General features: G+C 45.5%; 1 pseudogene; it reads left to right on the top strand.

Moving 5' to 3' along the window:
• The first annotated feature begins 249 nt into the window (after positions 1 to 249).
• On the top strand, positions 250 to 9,420 carry LOC102859504 (annotated as a pseudogene).
• Positions 9,421 to 9,911: the final 491 nt, after the last annotated feature.

The raw sequence follows: 9,911 nt of genomic DNA on the forward strand, positions 1-9,911 counted from the left end.
TCTTATCCCACCTACACAATGGACTGTCCTACAAATAACCCTTCCATTCCTGTAAGTGCTTCTGGAGGGTAGTTGTCCTGAAACTTCGGGGTCCCCCCCATCCCCACCCTTGCCAGGCCATCCTCCCACCCCTAACCCTCTGGCTGTGTGCACGCAGTCCCTGGAGAGTTAACAGAGTACCCTCACAGTGCTTCTGTCTCCAGGCCTCCCATCACTGCCAGCATTCACCTCTTGCTCATTCCTGTTCTGATGGTGGACAGGAGACTCGTGATGGCATTTGGAGCTACAGGTAAGTAAGACCAGAACTTATAGTCGAGGTGCCTATGGCTGTCTGAGGGCTGCTCCCCTATTGCATGGCCAGGACGCCCCTGGCTGTGCAGACTTGAGAGCAGTTCCTTTCCATAGATCCCTTTTACTTTTTATTGCAATCTGAGTAAGTTTGCAGAGCAAATTACTTTTCCATTCAACTGTTCATACCCATTATGTTTTGTGAACTTGCAGTTCATTTTGTTAATCAGTGGTGGCTTGCCATGCTGCTGGAAGCTGTCATAGTGTTTCAGATACCAGTAAGGTCAGATTTCTGCAGAGCTCCCAGACTAAGGAGGCAAGAGGGGCCATCCATTTGTGAAAGAGTGGGCCACAAAAGCCTTATGACTGGAATGGGAACCCTGCCTGAGAGAGTGCTACAATGTGGGCTCTCAGAATCCAAGAAAGAAAGAATGGCCTCTGCAAAGGAGAGTGCGGCTTAATAACGTTGAGAGGAATAAAGCTCTCAGTCAGTGGAGGACCTTCATTTGCTAATGGTCATAACTCAAACAGGATAAACAGCAGCATCACACTTGGCAAATGAGAGGGTCAGTGAGAAAAGAGAGACCTTCAATAAAATGGATTGACACAGGAGCTGCAGAGATGGACAGGTGAATAGGGTTTCCTCTGTTGTGCATGGAGTTACAGGGATTCAGAGGACAGCATCAAACAATGCCTACTATGTAACATCCTTCCCATTTCTTCCCTATATTTCCCATTTTCATTCATCCTTTCTTCCTATCTTTTCCTGAGTTTCTTTTTAATTTTTGAAAGTGTGTCACCTTAACTTCTTTGACTAGGTAGTACTTGCCTTCTTATACTTGACTAAGTAGATACTTTCAAGTTCATCTGACTCACAGCAGGCCCTTCTGTGCCTTCCTCACTATCTCTGCTGGGCTTAAGTCCATTGCTTAGTCACCATGTCAGCCCATGTCAAGGAGGGCCTTCCACTCTTTCACTGACTGACCCTGTACCAAGCATGAGCTTCATCTAGGGACTGACTTCTCCAGATAATATGCCCTAATTTTAAGGAACATCGATTTCTTCCAAGACACATTTGTTTATTCTTCTCACAGTTCATGATATATTCAATATTCACTGCCAGGACCATAATTCAAAGGCATCTGTTCTTCAATCTTCGTTATTCATTGTCCAACTGTCATTTATGTATGAGGTGATTGAGAACACTGTGGCTTGGATCAGGGATACCTTAGTCTTTAAGGTGTTATCTTGCTCTTCAGCACTTTAAAGAGGTTCTTGGCAGATTTCCCCAGTGCAGTATATTGTTTGATTTCTTGACTGTTGTGGGTATTAATTATGGATCCAAGTGGAATGAAATCCTTGTAAATTGCAGGGTAAATAAATTATACTTAAGTTGTTTTTAAAAGATGTGAATGAGGGTTCAATGGGAATCAGATGTGAAAAAAGTCTCTTGGGTACTTCTTGCTCTGATAAAACATTCTCTTTGGAGGATTCTTAGGCAGTTTTCTGACTCTTTGCAGGTGCCAAAGGGGGCACAATGGCCTGGACACTCCTGGAAGATGGCATGTTCAAGGTTTGTGTGGTGACCAGAGATCCTCAGAAGCAGGCAGCAAAGATACTGCAGTTACAAGGCACGAAAGTGGTGCAGGGAGACCAGGATGATGAAAGCAAGCATGAAGCTGGCCCTGATGGGCTTATGCCACCTTCATTGTGACCAACTACTGGATAACCTCAGCCAGGAGCAAGAGGCCAAACAGATGAGGAAGGCAAAAGTGCTATGGCTTCTTAGAAGGACCTCAAGGGTTTCCAGGTAGTCCATGGAGGTATCTCCAGCTTGCCAACAAGAGCTGACTTCTACATGACTTTCCCTTTTCTTCCAGTGACTCACATAGACTGGGGAGAGTAGGGCAGATGCCACTTTCTCATCCAGCGGCTTCCTAAAGATCTCATACACTATCTTAGAAAGAGAAAGGCACTGAGTTGAGAATCATGAGCCTCCAATTACAGTCTGCCTCCTCCAGAATTTGTGATGTGGTCTTGGACTTGTAGAATCCTTTCTATAAAGAAGGGCATCTGTAATGTAAAGGGATGCTTTCTAAACTTTTCTTTTTCGCTTTGAACTTTCATTCAAGTGTAATGAAAGTATGCTGTGTAGGTAGACAAGGACAGCTGTTCTGCTGATAGTTGTCATTAAGTGCCAAGTTGGTCTGATTCACAACCCCCATGCACAATGGAAGAAAACAATGTCTGGTCCTGTGCCTCCCTGAGAGGCAATCCTGTGTTTGAGCCTGCTGAGTCAATCTGTCTCATTCTGGGCATTTCCTTCTTTGCCAACTCTCTTCCAATGTCCTTCTCCAAGGACTAATCTCTCTTGACAAAATGTCCAAGTATGTCAGATAAGGTCTCCCTTTTTCACTTCTAAGGAACACTCTAGCTATTTGTCCTCCAACATAGACTTATTTGTTCTCTCAGCCATTCATGATATATTTAGTATTCCTTAACAAAGCCACAGTTCAAAGGCATCAATTCTTCAGACTTCCAGCTTTGAGATGCAAATGAGGCAAATGAAAATATTGGGTCTTTAAATGCCATCTTTGCTTCTTAACCCTTAAAGAGGTCTTTTACAGCACATTTCTCCAATGCAATACATCATTTGTTTTCTACTGCTTCCCTATGTACGGATTGTGGATCCAAGTAAAGAGAAAATCTTGACAACCTCAATATTTTCTTCCATTTATCACAATGTTGAGGTCTGAATCGATCCAGACTCAACAGCAGAGATAGCAAACCCAAGATGTTTTCCCAGAACTGCACAGTAAAGGGGCTAGAACCTTAAGGAAGGGCAAAACCAGCCCACTTTTTTCCCCCTAAAAGTGCTAAAACCAGAGTTTTGAGTTATAAGGTAAAAGAACTTTTCAATTCAGCCCTGGTCCTTCAGAGAATATGGGGAACGCATAGGTGTGCTGGTAGACTACCTGCTATTTCTGTGAAAGCAAGGACTCCCCAAGCTAAGGCACACAGGCTAAATCTGGCCTGTCACCTGCTTTTGTAAATAAAGTTTTATTAAAACAAACAAAAAAAAAACACCAATGTTGTTTATAGGTCCAGTTATGACTATTTTTGTTTTCTTGATGTTGAGGTGTAATCTGTACATCTCAACATCAACACTGCAGTCTTTGCAGGTACTTCAATCTTGTTTTCAGCAAGCAAGGTGTGTCTCCTGCATAACATAGAATAACATAGATTGTTGATAAATCTTCCTTCAGTCTTGATGCAACAATGTTAAGTTCAGCTTCTCAAATTATGTGCTCGGCATACAGATTGAATTGGTATGGAGAGAAAGGACACAGCTCTGACACTTACCTCTCCTGACAAGAAACCTGCAGGCAGTATCCCCTTGGACAACTACTTCTTATGTGGACATTAGAGAGGTGTATTGTGTGTGAGCATCTTCAGAGGGATGATGCTGGACTCATGGCAACACTCTTATGGGGAGCTCTGGATGTAGAGTCTGTATCTTAGGCCAGATTCTCTAAAGAAGCAAAATAAGGGAGGCTTATGGGTTACTGGTGGGTAAAGAGTTACACTGCCAACCAAAACGTATGCAGTTTGAATCCATGGGAAAAAGATGGGTAGTCTCCTCCTATGCGATTTACTGCCTCTGAAAACCTGCTGGAGTGTCTACTTTGGGTCATTTCTGACTCGACGGTACATAACAACATGTGTATATATGTTGGGGGGAAGGGCTTTATTTCAAAGAAATAGTTCACAGGCTTGTAGAGGTTGGCAAGTCCCAGGTCTATGCTCAGACCTCAGGAGAGAGACTGGGGTGGGGGGCACAGCTGACAAGTCTAAGTTGGCACGCAGGACAGCAGACTGCTGGCTTCAGAGGCTTACAAGTTCAGGTTGCCATGTAAGGATGGCTTCAAGTCTAGAGAACCAGAAATGACAAGCCAGATGCAGGATTCTGAATAACAGAAAGCTAGCTGCCTTTTCCAGAGTCCATATATATTCATTGCAGACCACAGGCCATTAGTCAGGGCTGTGATTGGATTAAGGAGGTGAAACCCCACTGTAGTTCTCTTGTATTAGATCAGGGTTGATGACATCAGACCACTTCAGGGAATGACTGTATGTCATAATGTCACTGCCATGGTGTCACAGTAGTGTCTCATTCCTGCCCACCAGCGAAAGCTGCTAGCTGATCTGGTTATAGTGGCATGGAGAACATAAAAAAGCTAACAGGTGGGAAACTGGCTGTCGGCCACTTTGATGGCAAAAGTGAGGTGGAATTGTACTTCTGGGACATCCAGATTCTCATGACCAGCATGTGGTTGCCTTGCTACTTTGAGAACCTCTTATCCTACTTCCTGCCTCAAAAAGCTTCAGATGGAAAGATGTACTTGTTGAGTGAGTACCCACTGGCTCACAGGGATTGCTGACCTGGTGGGATGGAATTCCTGTTGACTCAGCAGGTGCAACATAGTCTGCTTATTTCTCAAGCCTTGACCTTACCTTAGGTCTCTGGCTCTGAGAAAGTCATTGAATCTCACAAGGCCTCTACTGAGTTCTGTGGCTTTGTTGTTGTTAAGTGCCGTTGAGTAGGACTCATAGTGACCCTATAAACAACAGATCTGAACCCTGTCCTATCCTGTGCCATCTCACACTTCCTGACATACTAGTGTCAACTGCAGCAGTCACTGTGTTAATCCATCTGGTTGAGGGCCTTCCTTTCTTTTGCTGACCCTCCACCTTGCCAAGCATGATTTCCCTCTCCAAGGTAACATGCCGAAAGTATGTGAGATGAAGCTTTATCATCTTCACCTCCTAGAAGCACTGTGGCTGCACTTTCTCCAAGATATATATGTTTTGTTTCCTGGCATTCTGTGGGATGTTCAGTACTCTTCTCCAACACCACAATGCAAAGGTACTTATTCTTCTGGCATCCTTAGTCCTTGAATAGCTCTCAGATGCATAGCAATTGGAAGGACTATGTTCTGAATCAGATACAGATACACATTAATCCTCAAACTGACATCACTGCTCCTCAATAATTTGGAGAGGTCCCTCACTGCAGACTTTGCCAGTGCAATACATCTCCTGACTGCTAGAACCAAGCAAGTAAGATGAAATCACTGACAACTTCAATCATGATGTTTTTATATCATGATCTTTATATCATGATGTTGCCTGTCAGTCCAGTGGTAAGAATTTTGTTTTTTAATTTTCTTTTTTTATTTTGTGTGCGCACCATCAAATCAGATCTGACTGGTACAGGAGGAGACTGTTCCTTCTTCTCCAGCAGAGCATCTGGTGGATTTGAACCATGTTCCTCTGGGATTGCAGTGCAGCTTCTTGCCACTAGGCTACCAGAGCGCCCTGAATTTTTTGTTTTCTTGAAGTTGAGAAGCAACCCATATGGAAGGCTGTATTCTTTGATCTTCTGCAACAAGTGCTTCAAGTTCTTACTCAGCAAGCAAGGTTGTGTCACCTATCTGCATAATCCAAGTTATTGATGAGTCTTCCTCCAATCCTGATGTTACATTTCTCTTTATAGAGTCCAGCTTCTCAAATAATTTGCTCAGCATACAGACTAAATTAGATATGGAGAAAGCATCAACCCTGACACACTTTCTTAATTTAAATTATATAGTGTTCCCTTGCTCTGTTTGCACAACAGCCACTGGCAAGGTACAGTTTCACATGGGCACAATTAAGTGTTCTAAGAGTCCCTTCTCAATATTAGCCATAACTAGTTAACAGTCAACAGCCATAACAGTTAAATGTTTTTGCACAGTCAGTAAAACATAAATAGACATTCTTCTGGTAGTCTTTCCTTCCAACCAAGATCCATCAGCAATGATATCCCTAGTGTCACGGCCTCTTCTAAATCCTACTTGAACTTCTGGCAATACTGTTCTAGCTGTTTGAGCAATCTCCTCCCATGAGTTTACAGTCTCTGAAAACCCCAAGAGTCATCTCCAACTCCACGGCAATGAGCTAGAGGTTTTTTGAGCAATCCTTCAGGACAGGATTTCCAAGGCTGAAAATCTTTTTGGGATCACATCTCCCCATTTTTCTCCCAGGAAGCCACTGCTGGGTTGAGCCACATGCCAACTTCTTAGTTTGTATCTGAGTGCTCTAGCCACCACACTACCAGTGCTGCAAAGACTTCCAGCTTGAAAGAAACCATAGAAAGCTCATCTTCTGGTGGCTAGCTCAGCAGATTAGAGGAAGACACTCTCAGGTCCAAAGGTAAAGGGCTCAGCGCACTGTTTAGCTATGCCAGGTACCAAAGAAGCCCTCCTCGCCTCTGTCAGGGCACACATACAATAGCTAGAGCCCTGCCAGTGAGCAGAGCCCAGCCCAGTGCTGGCTGAGGCTCCACCACCTGAAAAGCTGCAGTCAGAGACAGAGCCCCAGCCAACAGCCAGTCAGTGCTCCATCCTCACAGCTCCCTGTGGATCCCAGCAGGCAGAACTCAGCAAGGCAGTGGACAAATGCAGGTCCCTGAAGGCCTGTCTGGCCCCTTTCATGACACTATGCTACTCCATCATCCGCTGGTGAGACAACTCTTGACTCTTAGTCCTCACTCTTGGGCTCAGGTCCCTCCTCTCTGCTTTCTTTCCTTTTATGTCTTGTGATTAAAAGATGTCACAGACTATACACTAAGGAGGCCTCTTACATCAGATCAGAACTATGATGGAATTAAGGAAATATTCCAACCTCCATCATGGGGTATCATTACATATGTTTTGGGGACCCCGTCCTGCCCAGGGTTCAGATCTGTTTTTCATAGGGTTGCTATGGGTCATAATACGACAACACCTAACAAATATTGGGGACACAGTTCTAACCATGACAGCGGCTGAGTGCTTGAACCAGTGTACCACCAGGACTTCTCTCTGTATTTCCATGGAACCACAGCTGGACTGCAGTTCCTTAATTCAGGGGATACTTATCAAGTCACCTGCTCGAGCAGGGCTGGACATCTGGCCTGTTGTTCATATTCATGGAGTTGGGGCAGAGGACACATGTCCTGTTTCCAGCTTCAGGAATTCAAGTTGTGACAGGGTTTACCAGGATGTCCTGTTAATGCCTCCATTCTTTGTTATTCTTAACATTTTATTATGATTTGTGTGAAATTTGACAGAGTAAGTTGGTTTTTCACTCTATTTGTACACCTTTTGTTTCATGACCCTGATGGAAGTCCCCACCCTGTGTCAGTGCTCCTCTCAATCCTATTCCCTTCATTCTTTTTTCTCCCTCCTGCTCTCTCAGCTTTATCGCTGGGCAGATGTTCCATCTTTGATCTCATGTGGCTGAATCTAAGGACTAGTATTGCTCACCATAGACACCTTTCGTTTGGCTGAATACTGAGTCCCAGAGGTGACTGAGGGTCATTATTAGCAGTCTCTATCATACCACTAAGCCTTGTCCTAAAGGGGCAGCTTTCAGTGCTTCCCCTGCCCCCTGTGTCCCTAAGAGGGGGTCATCCAGGGCTCATGTCTTCTAAGAATGGGGTACTTGAGTCCCCATGTGTTTCCAAGGTGGCAGAACTGGTAGGTGGCAGAGTGCTGCCCAGAATCCTGATTTTTCCATTATTTTTTGCAGGCTGTCACCAGGCACAACATAACTTGTGCAGGATGGTGGCAGTTCCAGGGTTGCTGTGTGCTGTAGTCAACTTGATGGTACCTAACAACCGCCACTGGCATCAGTGAGTGTGCTTAGCTCTTCCTAGCACCAGCACAGGTAGACAGCCAGTTGACTACCTGCTGGGAAAGCAGTTAGGCTAAATGAAGGAGGAAACTAAGTGCCAGGACCTGTCATGAGACACACACCAATGTGCCTCCTTTCCCCTCACAGGCCTGCCCATGGCTGATGTTCCCATGGACAGGATTTTGGTGGCTGACCTGGGGCCTGTGGAGCTCAGTTTGCTGAAGGCTCTAGAAGAATATATCAGCCAGGACATTGGGCTTAGCACCTGCAAGCACACCTCCCACGAGCACGCTGCCCTCCTGTCCGAGTACTCTGGCCAGCTGGTGTGTGATACCAAGGTAAACACCCTTCACCAGCAAGGGTGCTTCAGCCCAGCACCCCCAGCAGCCGCAGACAGCTCATTCTAACTTTCTGAGCTGGGTAAGCACTGGGCTGCTAACTGAAGCTTGGTGGTGTGCATTACTAGCCGCTCAGCCTTGGAAATCCTATGGGACAATGGGGCAAGTCTCCTGTGCAGAAGCCACTGCTGAGAGGATTCTGACTGGTGGTGACTCCCACTGCCTTTCAGAGACTTTAATTCCTTTTGGGAGATTGCCCATCGTACCTCTGCAGAGTAGTTGGTAGACTCGAATTGCTGACACAACAATAACAATAAAAATAGACACGATAGCAGCACAATGCACTACCCTCCCATGCCACCTTGCCCTGTCCTAAAGGATCTCTGTGAGTCAGAACTGACTCCTGCGGAAGTGGGTTTGGCTGTGGTTTTAGGGAGGAGTAAAGAGCTAGTGGCATGTTGGGTTACGTGCTAGGCTGCTAACAAACAGCCAATTCCCAGGATAGACAGACAGGCAGGAGAAAGAATCTCCAGTCAAGCTTTACAGTCTCAGCAACCAAACGGAGGCTGAGTCAGAACTGACTCAACAATAGTAAATTTGGGGGTTTGGTTTTGGAGCTATATTCTTGCGCATTATCTCTCTCTCACACACACACACACACATCCACCCACCCACCCACCCACAACAGTGCCAAGTGTCCTAGAACATGCTGGTAACTCACCAGAACAGTGGCTTCCAATCTTGCATCTTTTTGTTGGTTTTTAAAGAGACAGCTGGCAAAGAGGTTAGCTGGTGCCTGAGCTGCAAATACAGGGGCGCTGGGTTTGCAGGTTGGGTCTCCAAGATGACTCAGCTTCACCCCAACCTCACAGGGTGCTGCATTCTGACTTAGGTTAAGTCTCCCATCTCCAGATGACTCCAGAGGAATATGAGAAGCCCGATTTCTCAACATGTTCCACTTCTATGCCACCAAACCTGACCGTAACATTGGCTTAACTCTGAGACTCAACCCCACAGCTAGGACCCTGTACCACTGTGGCTAGGGCAGCACAAAGGGGATTTTGCCTGGCTGTGATTCTGCCTGCTTCTCAAACCCAACGCCCAGGGTCACAGTGATCTTTTGGTATGAAAAATATTGATTTTTCTTTGAAATAAAGGCCACTGTTCTTGCAGCTAGTTTACAAAAGGACTTGGATGAGGGTGGTAGCTGCTGGGCTGTGTGGAGTGTGACAAATTCATACTAGGGGGTGTCTAGCTATGGGCTTAGTGGTCTCCCTTTACCATACAATAAAGGGAGTTTGAGGTACTGGACACAAACCCTGGTGGCACAGTGCTTATGTCTTGCACTAACTGAAAGTTCAGTAGTTGAAATCCTCTAGCCCCTGAAATCAAATGGAGGGTCAGTATGAACCAAAACCCCACTCACTGACAGCGTATTTCAGAAGAGGTAGAGGGGCCCTGGAAGTGCAGTGTTTAAAGCACTGGGAGTTTGGTGAGTCAAACCCACTAGCCATCTGTGGGAGAAAGAGGAGCAGTCCATTTCCATAAGGGTTTGTAACCTTAGCA

The sequence above is a fragment of the Elephantulus edwardii genome, unplaced genomic scaffold, assembly GCF_000299155.1.
Source record: "Elephantulus edwardii isolate Elephantulus edwardi_28Jun2011 unplaced genomic scaffold, EleEdw1.0 scaffold00209, whole genome shotgun sequence".
Taxonomy (NCBI): Eukaryota; Metazoa; Chordata; class Mammalia; order Macroscelidea; family Macroscelididae; genus Elephantulus; species Elephantulus edwardii.